Below are 12,138 nucleotides of genomic sequence, written 5' to 3' on the forward strand. Positions count from 1 at the left end.
TGGCCGCACACAGCATGACCTTCCCTCGCATTTCCTTTGGCTTCCGAAGCTAATGGTTTTTCCCATTAGGTTTATAAAAGTAACGCACGCTCATTAACTGAAAATACGGAATGTTCAAAAAAAAAAAAAAATGGGAGGGCGCCTGGCTGGCTCCCTTGGTGGAGTGTGCAACTCTTGATCTCGGGGCTGTGAGTTCGAGCCCCATGTTGGGTCGTAGAGATGACTTACAGTAAAATCTTTAAAGCAAAACAAAACAAAAAAGACTGTTCAAAAAAAAAAAAACAAACCTCCACGGAAACTAGCTTGGCAAATAGTATTATAATCCCGCTACTCTACACGCTTTTAACCTCAGATGCATTTCTTTCCAGTCTTTTTAAAATGCTACTTTGGGGGCGCCTGGGTGGCTCAGTCAGTTGAGCTTCCGACTTCGGCTCAGGTCATGATCTCACGGTCTGTGAGTTCGAGCCCCGCGTCGGCCTCTGTGCCGACCGCTCGGAGCCTGGAGCCTGCTTCGGATTCTGTGTCTCCCTCTCTCTCTGCCCCTCCCCCGTTCATGCTCTGTCTCTCTCTGTCTCAAAAATAAATAAACATTTAAAAAAATAAATAAATAAAATAAAATGCTACTTTGTACAGTGTGTGCATTATGGTGTTCCGCTTTTTTTTCTTTTTTGCGCGTTGCTTGGCACTCTTTTTTTTTTAATTTTTATTTTATTTTTTAATGTTTATTTATTTCTGGGAGACAGAGACAGAGTACAAGCGGGAGAGGAGCAGAGAGAGAGGGAGACACAAAATCCAAAGCAGGCTCCAGGCTCCGAGCTGTCAGCACAGAGCCTGACACGGGGCCCAAACCCATGAACCGTGAGATCATGACCTGAGCTGAAGTCAGACGCTTAACTGACTGAGCCACCCAGGCGCCCCTATTTTTATTTTATTTTAGAGAAAAACGCACGCGTGAGCAGGGGAGAGGGCCAGAGGGAGAGACAGAGAGAAGATCAAGAAGGCTGTATGCTCACCACGGAGACTGATGCGGGGCTCGATCCCAAGACCTGAGCCAAAATCAAGAGTTGGACACTCAACTGACTGAGCCACCCAGGCACCCCCTAGAACTCTTTTTTAAACATCATTTAAGACAGCAACAGCATACTGGAAATAAAGTTAATGGTGAGATTAGCCAAGAAACGTATAACAATTGTTAAAAATAAGACGACATGCCCCAAACACAGTCGCTTATGCTAAGCCCCACATCACGAAACTGAAATTTAACTTAAGCCTCACATCGCCACACCGAGACCTAATTACAGTTTCGACGCTCCCAGAAATAGAATCTTCAACCAATCCATCGGGAATCGCCTGATCCGCCCAAGTCAGATAATCCACTGTCCGTCCTCTAAATGAAAGTGACCTCGGAACAGTCAACCTGATTTTGTGTCCAACATAACTTCCTCGTCCCCGCTCCTTTCTGCCCAGGACTCTTTCATTTTGCACAGCTCCTCGGCGCTCCTTTCTGTCTGTGAGATGGGCTGCTGCCTGACTCATGGAGGGCTGAATAAAGCCAGCAAGATCTTTAAAATTTCTTCGTTGAATTTTGTTACTTAACAGTCCTTTTAGGGAGGATCCATCCCCCCCCCCCAAATAAGCATGCATAGCTACGAAAAAAACTTCATCCAAGTTTTATTCTGATAACATCTTCCACTGTAGGCTGACGTCGTAAGCTCTTGAAGGGGTCAGTCTCATTTCCTACAGATTCCAAAACCTACAAGAAAATGAACAGTTTTCCTTAGGTTTCTGGAAATGGGCAGTTCCACTCTCTGTCCCTACTCTTGGGACAGGAATCTAGCTTCCTTGCCTAAAAAACTCAGAAAGCCACAAGCTTCTGTTCATGCACAAACATGTATAAATGTATAAATATGTATAAATGTATAGATACATTCGTAGGCCCCCCCGGGTGGCCCAGTAGGTGAAACATCTGACTCTTGGTTTCGGCTCAGGTTGTGATCTCACGGTTCGTGGGTTCCAGCCCCGAGTCAGGCTCTGTGCTGACAGTGAGGGGCTGCTGGGGATTCTCTCTCTCTCTCTCTTTCTCTCTCTGCCCCTCCCCAACCCATGTTTACACACTCTCAAAAAAAAATTGTAAAAAATGTTCACAATAGTGTTCTTTATAATTTCAAAAGTATAAAATAAAAACCACTAAATGTTCAGCATTAAGGGGGTTGGCTAAGTAAATTACAGAACATGGGAACAATCCTTTCAGTAATGGAAAATTATTCAGCCATCAAAAGCAATGATTACAAAGAACATTGATTGACATTAACTTTTTTCTTTTTTTTCCTTTTTCTTTTTTTCTTTTTTCCTTTTTCTTTCTTCTTCTTCTTCTTCTTTTTCTTCTTCTTTTTTTTTGGCTCTATGCCCAACATGAAGCTTGAACTCACAACTCTGAGGCCAAAAACAGGATGGTTGTTCTAGGGAGAGGCGCCGTTACCGATGTTAACTTTTTTTTTTTTTTAACTAAACACCCAAGTTTATGTAAACAAGTATTTAGTTATGTAAACAAGTAGTTAGTAAACAAGTATAAATTCGTACGTATTTATATGCGTACGAAGAGGGATTGGAGCCAGGCGATGAGATGATGGGTGTTCTCTTCTTTCTTTGATTCTGCCTTGTCTAAGTTGCCTTTCTTGTTTGTAGCAATCCTGTCTTTGTTGGTCTTCTCCCCTTACCTTCTGGTTGTGGGTCAGAGGGTTAAACTGCCAGACCCCTCGACGGGCACCCCAGCTTTCTCATTCTCTCCACACCAAGTACCCCACATGTGAGGGGGGATTTTGCCAATTGCAAAACACGGTTTGTTCTCGGGCAAGCTCCTCAGGTCCGTTAGCATTAGGAAATTTGCACAGACCTGGCTGTCGCAGCTCCTAACGGTGACTCTTGCTAATAGGACGTGGAAAAAAAGGAAAGAGTACAAACAGGGCAGAATTAGAGAGATGAGCTCTTGACTTCACAGGTCCACCCAAGATGGACGGGGGGGTGGCGGGGGGGGGGGGGGGGCGCGGCCCCTCCACCAGCACACGCCCTTGGATGGAGAACTCTGGGGAGATGCCCTTCCTCGGGGGGGACCCGCCCTCATTTCTTCCCTGTGCTTGCCACGTGGTTGCAAAGCATGTTGGGAGCTCACAAGGGGGTGATGGAGAATTGGGAGAAGCTGGAAAGAGTGAGGATCCCCGTGGGAGCGACTAAATGTGTTGGAGATCCAGGGAGGGTGAGTCAATAGCCCAAATTAATCCATCCAGAAAGAAAGCTGAGCCTGAACTGGACTTGAGTCACTGTTTTCGCCCCGGTGGATTATTCTGCTCTTTGAGGCCCGGTCCAGAAGCCTGGTGCCGCTAAGTGGCCCTTTACAACATGGAACCGAAATGCAGATACGGGCTAGGAGGGTTGCCTGGGTGGCCCGGTGGGTTAAGCGCCTCACTTCAGCACAGGTCCTGATCTTACAGTTCATGAGTTCGAGCCCCACATTGGGCTCTCTGCTGTCAGCACAGAGCCCGCTTCGGATCCTCTGTCCGCGTCCCCCCTACCCCCTCTCAAAAATAAACATTAAAAAAAGAGAGAGACTAGGAGAAAAAGGCACAGTTCTGGAATCAGAGCTCCGATCGGATGGGCCAAAACCCTGGGTAGGGTATGGAGAGGGAGTGTGTTGCAGTAGAAGGATCCAGAGCATCGGAGCCTGCCGGAGAGGTGGGCGTTTGAATTTCAGTCCCCCCCAGCCACTGGCCCCACCGCAGCTTGCACGATGGCTCCCCTGCCCTGTCCGAAGCTTACACAGTCCCTTCGCTGGGACCTCAGCTACCCATGCCCTTGACAGCGGCCCGAGGCCGGGACTTGCTTTGCTGAAACCCTGAGAGAAAGCTTTCTTGCCCTTTCCGCTTTGCCCCGAGCACACCTCCGCCCCCAAATCAGCTACACCCTCAGAATCTGGTTTGTAGAAAACCGTGGCGCCACACCCAGCCCTCTGGCAACACAGTAACTTGTGTGAGAAAAGGAACTTTGTGGTTACAAGGGGCTGGCTTGGGTGTTACTTTGTCACCAAAGACCAATCTGAAAAATGCTAACCCCTGAGACCAGTTTCTTACACTGTCAAAGACCTGTTTCATGTGGCTCTTGGGGGAAGGGAACGGTGATGGGCAGAGTGGTGTTGGGTACACATTTGGCTGAGAGACACGGACAAATAAAGGGTGATGCTGTCCCCTGGACGTTGTGTTCTGGCCACCGAAAGAGAGGGCCAGTGGCCAGAGTTTAAACTGTTTCTGTATCGTTTTCCCCTGAGTTGTAATTTCTCTCTCTCTCTTCCTTGGAAAATGTTGATCCAGAAACGAAACACTTAAAACACATGCATATATATTTTTTTTTTTTGATGTGTTGGACAAATGCAGTCTTCCTGTGGGAAAAGGCAGTCGCTGTGGTTGAAATGGCCTCTCTTTGCTCGCCTGAGTGTGACCTCTCTCGAGTGAGAGATTGCACAACACGTCCAGGCCTTGCACCCGGATTTATTTTTGTGCCAGCGGCCGAGCCAGGAAAACCTGCTTACGTTGCCTAGAGCTGTTTCTGCAAACAGGCAACCGGGGTTCTCTTGCTTCTGTCAAGTGCAAGGCTGTGTCCCAGAGACCGAGCACTTGGCCTACGTCGTGTTCCGCTGCGGGTGCCCCCCTGTCTGGCCCCTTCCTTGGGTGTAGGGGTAAGTCTTCCTTACCTCGGGCCAGGAGTTGGGACCTTGCTTTAGGGCTGGACTCTCTCCGGAGGGGCATCGCTGCTGGAATGTTCTTCTGATACCCCGGCCCTATCACAGTCTTCTGGGACCAAAATCTTTGCTGGCTCCCCATTGTCCATCAGTATCTCCACCTGCCTCCCTGGGTCTCGGGTGTGTGTGGGGGGAGGGGGAGAGGTTGTCCTCAATTACAGTGTGTTCCTGTCCCTAAGGAAATTCTGGCTACCCACTAGGAGCTGGACAGTCTCCTGCATTCCAATCTCCACTCAACCTTTTTCTAATCTCTGATGGTATGGAATCCCTCTCAACCATGACAACTGGCCCTCAACGTTCATTTTAATAAATTTTATTTCTCTTTATTTAAAAAAAAAAGTTTTGTTTTTTTTTTTTAAGTTTATGGATGTATTTTGAGAGAGACAGAGACGGTGTGAGCCAGGGAGGGGCAGAGAGAGAATCCAAAGCGGGCTCCACCTTGTCAGCACAGAGCCTGATGTGGGGCTCGAACCCACGAAGTTGTGAGATCATGACCTGAACTGAAAGAAAGAGTCGGGCGCTTGACCGACTGAGCCACCCAGGCACCCCTCATTTTAATACGTTTTATAGTCATGGTCGAAAACTTGGAAATTAAAGAAAATGGTGGCGAGAACAATAATACAGAAACAGAGCCGCTCCTCGGAAGGGAATCGCTGTTAACACGGGGTGTATTCTTCCCCTGCAGGTGGATAAGGACCAAACAGGATGATAGTCCTTAGGGCCGGCAGAGAAGAGTGAAGTAAAAACTATCAGGCAGAGTGGTACATTGGAAGACAACAATTGAGCATTCAAAACTGAAAATTGCCCAGAGAACTCGGTGCAACGATTCTATCCCTCAGAATCTATCCTCTGGAAATAATAGCAGAAATCTGCAAAAGTATTGCTTTGAGAGACCCCACTGCACCATTGTTTTCAGATGCATAAAAAAAATTGAAAACAATGTAATGGTCCATCAGTTGGGAATTCGTGTAAACAATTATGAAACATCCCTCCCATGAAATACTATGAAGTCAGTAGCAAGAAAACAAAGTGCAGTTGGGATATACAGCATGACCCAGATTGTGGTATTGTGATTTTTAAAAATGTGTCTTATTTTTACTTACCTAACGTCAATTCCAAAGTCCTTTGCTTCGATTATTGACACAAACAAAATGTTGCATGTGCATAGAAATATTTTTTGGCAGGGGCGCCTGCCTGGCGCTGTTGGTTAAGCGTCCAACTTTGGCTCAAGTCATGATCTCATGGTTCACAGGTTCGAGCCCTGCATGGGGCTAGGCCTGCTTGGGGTATTCTCTCCCCCCCGCCCCCCGCCCTTCCCCCAACTTGCACTTCCTCTCTCTCTCAAAATAAATAAATAAACAAAAAAATGTTTTTGGGCATGAGGCATGTCAACGATTAATGGTGGTTCTTTCAGAGGAATGAAATTTAGAGACATCCTTTTTTTCTTATCTGTACGTCCCTGTATTTTGTAATAATCAATAAAACACCGCAGTCCCGTGCTAGAATAACAATAACAAAAATTCATGACTGGAACTGTCCGAGTGTGATAACTTATAGGGACTTCAAAGGCCTTAAATCAAAAAAGGAAAGCCTCTGCACACACAAAACTAGATATTTAAAATTGCACCCAGAAGTAAGCGGTAACTGGATAAGTTATAAACAAGGAAATCCACAACGATGCTCAAATGAAGCAGCAGAATGAAGAAAAGCAATGAAATCCTAAAAAAAGAAAGAAAGAGAAAGAAAGAAAGAAAGAAAGAAAGAGGAAGAAAGAGAGGAAGAAAGAAAGAAAAGAAGAAAAAAAGAAAGGAGAAAGAAAGAAAAAAAGGAGAAAGAAAGAAAGAAAGAAAGAAAATTAAAGTAAGTAAAAAAACAATGAAATCCTAAGTGGAAAAATGAATAAAATAAGTAAAAAAAACAAGGAAATCCTAAGCGGACCTCGTAAACCATGTATGCCTCCTCGGGAACTCTGTGAATCGCATTGCTAGGCGTCAGAAGACCTGGAGTTGTGAAGGGGTCAATGCTGACCCTCTGGGGTCAGCTGCCCCTTCCCCGTACCCCCCTGACACCCTGCCCCCCTCCCCGCCACACTTAGGGCACGTTCTTTGATGCATCGTTTCTACTTGGCTAAAGCAGTCACCCGCTTCTGGTCACCACCCCCCCACCCCCCACCCAATCATCGCTCGCCTGGACAAGAATTTGCATCAAGATACTGGAAAGGTAAACAGCAGCCCTGTGCTTGCCCCCGCACAGATAACGGGAGGGAGCGGTGTGGACTTTCTCAAGAGGCCTTATCACTACCGGCCGGGCATTCGCACCGCGGGCCTCCCTCATCTGCAATCGCTCAAACGGTCAGTTCTCCAGCCACAGAGACTTCAAAGAACAGCGTCATCGGCCGAATCGACCTGGCACAGTCTACACCAGCTGGGAGCCTCAGCAGGGCCCGGGTTCCCTAATTTAAACCCGAAGTTAGTGCATGCACTTCCCAGTCCGTAAAAGAGACGCCATTTTCTCCCGGCGCCTCTGCGAGCTTTCAGACTCGTACTTTCTATGGTGGATGGTCTTTTCTGGGTCGCCCCCCACCCCTGCGGCTCTAGTCCCTTCCTTAACGAAGCATTGGCTCAAAGGGCAACACTCAACGTTCACCGCAGAGACTTTTCCAGATGCTGTGCCTTGTAGGGCTGGTTGGCTCAGTTCCCAAGGCTTGCTAACGATCTAGGCAAAAGCAAAGACGAGAAGCAAACCGGCTTCCCGAGGCTCGTCGGGCACGGCCAGAAGCTACAAAATTAATTGATGGCATTTTCTCAAGGGAGCCGCTGAGAATCCCTTGCAAGTTTCTGGGTTGCGGGGCTTTCGCAGATGCTAAGTCGGGCTCAGCCCCGGCCCTTTGAGGCTCATTCATTCAGAGGCCGGGGGTGGGTCACCATCCTGCTCGTCCTCAAAGCACCTGCTTTTGCAGAGGCAGAACGTTGTGTCGAGTCGGGGTGGACGCGGCCCTAGGATGTTTCCGACCCTGGAGTCACTCACTGCCTGGACGTCAGTGGTGTGCGTTGTACAAGTGGGATCGTAACCTGGAGAGAGAGGCTGCAACTCAGATCCAGAGACAGGAAGCCACCAAAGTGTCGGCTTTGCTGTGACTTGGGCACGTACCTCTATTGTAGTGTTTCTCAGCGGGGTGACAGGAGACTCTCTATACACCCCCGCGGGCACCCCACGGTCACACTCACACACACGCACACACACACGCTAAGCACCCCCGTAATACTCATCCCGCACACGTAAGGTTTCTGTGCTCGGGTAAGGCGCTGTCTCGTGATTGACGACGCCCAGCAAAGGCTCTGAGAAGTCCTGCAGTCAACAAACTTGAGCAGCTAACTTGCTCACCGGCTGTGCCCCGCGTCCACTGGGCCACAGCCCGTTTCCACACAACCTCTGCGGTTTCGGTGAAGCGCACTGAGCCCATGCCAGTGGTACAGCTGCCTGCCTTCGTGGACTTGCCCTTGGTTTTCAGACTTTAGCGACTAGTCATTCTTCTGCACCCAAGGGCCTCTGGCCCCTCATCTTCCGCCGTGCTCCCAGTCGGGCCAGTTGGGCCCGTGTGTGAGGTGGGGATCAGTTCCTCTCTGTGTTTAGTGGTGGAGGGAGGCCTCATAACTCTGACGGAAAGACCCGACCTTCCCCAGCCTCCAGGTCACATAGGTGTGCACCTTGTTTCTTTGGTAACAGTGTCCCTGCCCCGCTGAGCCTCCCGCCCCTGGTAGGAGAATGCGGAGAATCCTGCTGGGTGCTTTCCTCCCTGCTTCCTCTTTCTGAGGCCAGGTTCCACTAGTTTAACTGGATGCCTGATGGTCGCACTGGTGTGGTTACCCCGGGGGGCCAATGGCTTTGCGGGCATCAGTCCGAGGTCCTGTCTCTCCTGGTGGTGGAAAGAGGTCTCCTCTGCCTTCTGAGGACAACCAGGATCTAGAATCAGGATCAGGAAACCAGGATCTAGAATCAGGATCAGGAAACCAGGATCTAGAATCAGCATCAGGAAACCAAGATCTAGAATACCCACTGTTGAGCAGCACGTGCAGGCACTTAAATCTAAGGTTGGGGCGTCTGGGTGGCTCAGTCGGCTAAGCGTCCGACTTCAGCTCAGGTCATGATCTCACAGTCTGTGAGTTCGAGCCCCATGCCAGGCTCTGTGCTGACAGCTCAGAGCTGCTTCTGAGCCTGCTTCGGATTCTGTGTCTCCCCCTCTGCCTGCCCCTCCCCCACTCATGCTCTGTCTCTGTCTCAGAAATAAATAAAAATTAGAAAAAAAAAAATCTAAGGTAATCGTGGATCCTCTCCGAAACAAGAAGAAAAATTAAAAAATAGACTTGGAATTTATAGAAGAGTCACTCCCACCTCATGGAGCAAACACGAAGGGGCCCGGGGCACCTGCTTGTACACCTACAAGTGAATTTCCGGGTCCCTCATTGGAGGCCTTGTCCCTGCGCGGGCGCTGCTGTTGGACAAAAGCCATGCTGCGTCTCAGCAGCCCATGCAGGTGGGACTCCTGTCCCACAGGGCACGGAGCAGACCCCAAGTCGGGTTACCTGGCAGCATCAGAATGTGGTCGGAAAGCACCTGTTTCCCCCTTCCAGGACCGCGGAATATCTCGGTTATGAAAACAGGTACCATCTCGGAAGATCGTAATAAACAATGTATCATATGTGGGATTAAAGAAATGGAGTCAAGATTCATACAGCCTTGGCTTTTATTTCCAATTCAGAAGCTTCTAGGGGCGCCTGCGTGGCTCAGTCGGTTAAGCTTCCGACTTCGGCTCAGGTCATGATCTCACGGGTCGTGAGTTCGAGCCCCGCGTCGGGCTCTGTGCTGACAGCTCAGAGCCCGGAGCCTGCTTCGGATCCTCTGTCTCCCTCTCTCTCTGCCCCTCCCCTGCTCGTGCCCTCTCTCTCCTTCTCTCTCTCTTTCAAAAATAAATAAACATTTAAAAAAGAGAGAGAGAAGAAAACATAAAAAAAAAAAAAAGAAGCAGCTTATAAATCTGTGACCTGGAAATGCCACCAGCCTCGATTTTCTTGGCTGTAAAATGGATATTCTTTTATACTAGTTCCTCCTCTGGTTGTCGTAAGGAGTAAGTGAGATAAAGATGTAAACTCTTAGCCGGGGCCCATCACACAGTAAGTAAGTGCTTAATAAACGTCAACGTCTGTACATGTGTCGCTCATACACAGCACATAGCAGGTGTCAGCCAATGCTTCTTCTCGCGCGTTCGTAAGTAGGAAAACACTCGTAGAAAGAGCCAAAGCCCCCGCCTCCGCCGTCCTACCAACACGCTGACATGTAAAAGCTTGTTTGTTTTTCTGTTGATATTTTTGCATTTGTAATTCACGAATGGATGAAATGATCCTGTCTGCCTTTTCCCTTAGGAAGGCCAGAAGTTAACTCGATGCTGTGCTTACTCACTCTGCTCTTGGTGTGACGTGCCCTGAACACCACGGGATGGCATCACAATGAGACTAGTCTGGCATCCACAGGGCATCCAGAGTCAGCGGCCCAGGTGAACTGGCCACCAGCCGGGAGCCAGGACCCTGTCTGGGGTTAACAGAGGTTTTCAGAGGCGGGGAGAGGACCCCCACGGCTTCTCTTTGTTTTGTGCTAGCTGCTTGGAGCCGGTTGGAGGACACAGGGAGAGATAATGGCCCAAGGAAGGCTTAGGCGTCCCTTTGTTATGGTTTATTTCAAGCCACTTGAAGAGGCCCTTTATTCTTCTGTTTGCTCCTAGTACTTCAAAGCTGGAGGGTTTTTCTTAGGGGGGGAAGAGGGGGTTATCTGAGTCCTAAGCAGCTGGAGGGAGGTTGGAGGTTGCCAGTGAATGGGGCTCAGGGGCTGCTTATTGAGAAGCAGTCAAAAAAGAGAGGAAGAAAAAAGAAACAATTTGGTTTTGTACTTACAGCGAGAGCCGTCCATCTCCTACTTGAGTTGCTAAGACTTGGTGAAGACAAAGATGGTTTGCGCTTCTGGAAACAAATCATCTCACACTTTCCCGTGCCAATCCATCACCTGGGAGGCTTTTTCCCAAAGGCCCTTCCCAGGACTCACTGGAGGGGGCATGGATATTGAGCTGGGCCTGGAGGAATCTGCACTCTAATCTGAGTGCCCTGGGAAGGAGGTGTGGGGCCTCCCCCTGACAAGGCTTCCGAAGCCATTAGAGAAATTCGGGGTCCTGGGGCACCACGGTTGCCTGGCCAAAGGCAGCTGGTAATATTCTGGATTACTTTGCTCCGGATTCCTAACCCCCTGTGGCTCCCTGGGAAATTCTTGCCCCTGTTAAGGGGGAGATGGAACAAAGGAGGATAAAAAAAAAAAAGGAGCCAGACCCTTTTATCCCTTCTGGGAAAATAGCTCCAAAGCACTCTGGCCAGTTGGCTGGCTGAAGTCAGGCATGCAGTGTTGAGCCCCGGGAAGGAGAAAATGGAATTGGTCCCCATAGGTAAAGGACTCAGGGCACCGGCCTCAGGATCCCTGGAAGCGAATTAGCCCTGTGAGCCTGCAGTGTCCCCAGATGGAAACGTACTCCCCGCAGCAGCCCTCCGCTCAAAGGGGCCAGGGCCTTGCCTGAAGCGTCAGGCGGGTGTGTGCAGCACAAGTGCCTGTAACAACAAGTGTTCGAAGTTTCAAGAATAACCCGAAAGATGCAGGGTTCAGGAAAACAAAAGCAGAGACTGGCTGCGCTCACATGGAGGAAAGATACAGGGCTCCCTGCACAGGACGAGGTTGTATTTACACACATATTCCACCGTGAACTTTGTCACGATTACGAATAAGACGACGCGGTTCACATGAGACTTTGATACAATTTTCAATTCGCTGCTCACCAGGGCAAGGGTGAGACTCTTCTGTGACAAGTGGGTAGGGGCAGTGTGTCTCCCAAGGGTTTCCCTGACCTGATGTGTTGTTTGGCAAGGAAAGGATTATACGTATGATAAAGTTGTCTGGAATATGTCGGGGCGAAACGGAGTGAAACACAGTTCCCTGTGGCAAAATTCTCTTTGTTGATTACAAATCTGTGGACTTGGCCACCAGACCCTCCGGCAAAGATTGTCGTTGAAAATTAGCGTGTGCTGAACAGGGTCGGGGAATGCTGGGTCACACGAGTCCAAGGGTCCCCTTTGACGCTTACAACCCACAGGTGGCATAGAAGAGGAAGTCACACAACTGTCCCCATTTAGGCAGCAGGATGATAGATGGGTGTCTGAAGAATTGAAGCACCTATTGACATACTAAAATATTAAATGTAAAAAAAAAAAATCCATACCTACCAGTCACAAAATAATTGCCTCTCCAGAGAACACAAG

At 49.0% G+C, this 12,138-nt stretch overlaps 1 long non-coding RNA gene across 1 annotated transcript; it reads left to right on the forward strand.

Moving 5' to 3' along the window:
* The first annotated feature begins 4,584 nt into the window (after window positions 1–4,584).
* Window positions 4,585–11,177, forward strand: LOC121014283 (uncharacterized). Its single transcript, XR_005783140.1, has 2 exons — window positions 4,585–4,726; window positions 10,210–11,177. It is a non-coding gene; the product is annotated as an uncharacterized LOC121014283 (long non-coding RNA).
* Window positions 11,178–12,138: the final 961 nt, after the last annotated feature.

The sequence above is a fragment of the Herpailurus yagouaroundi genome, unplaced genomic scaffold (genome assembly GCF_014898765.1).
Source record: "Herpailurus yagouaroundi ecotype Mexico unplaced genomic scaffold, PumYag 202, whole genome shotgun sequence".
Lineage (NCBI taxonomy): Eukaryota > Metazoa > Chordata > Mammalia > Carnivora > Felidae > Herpailurus > Herpailurus yagouaroundi.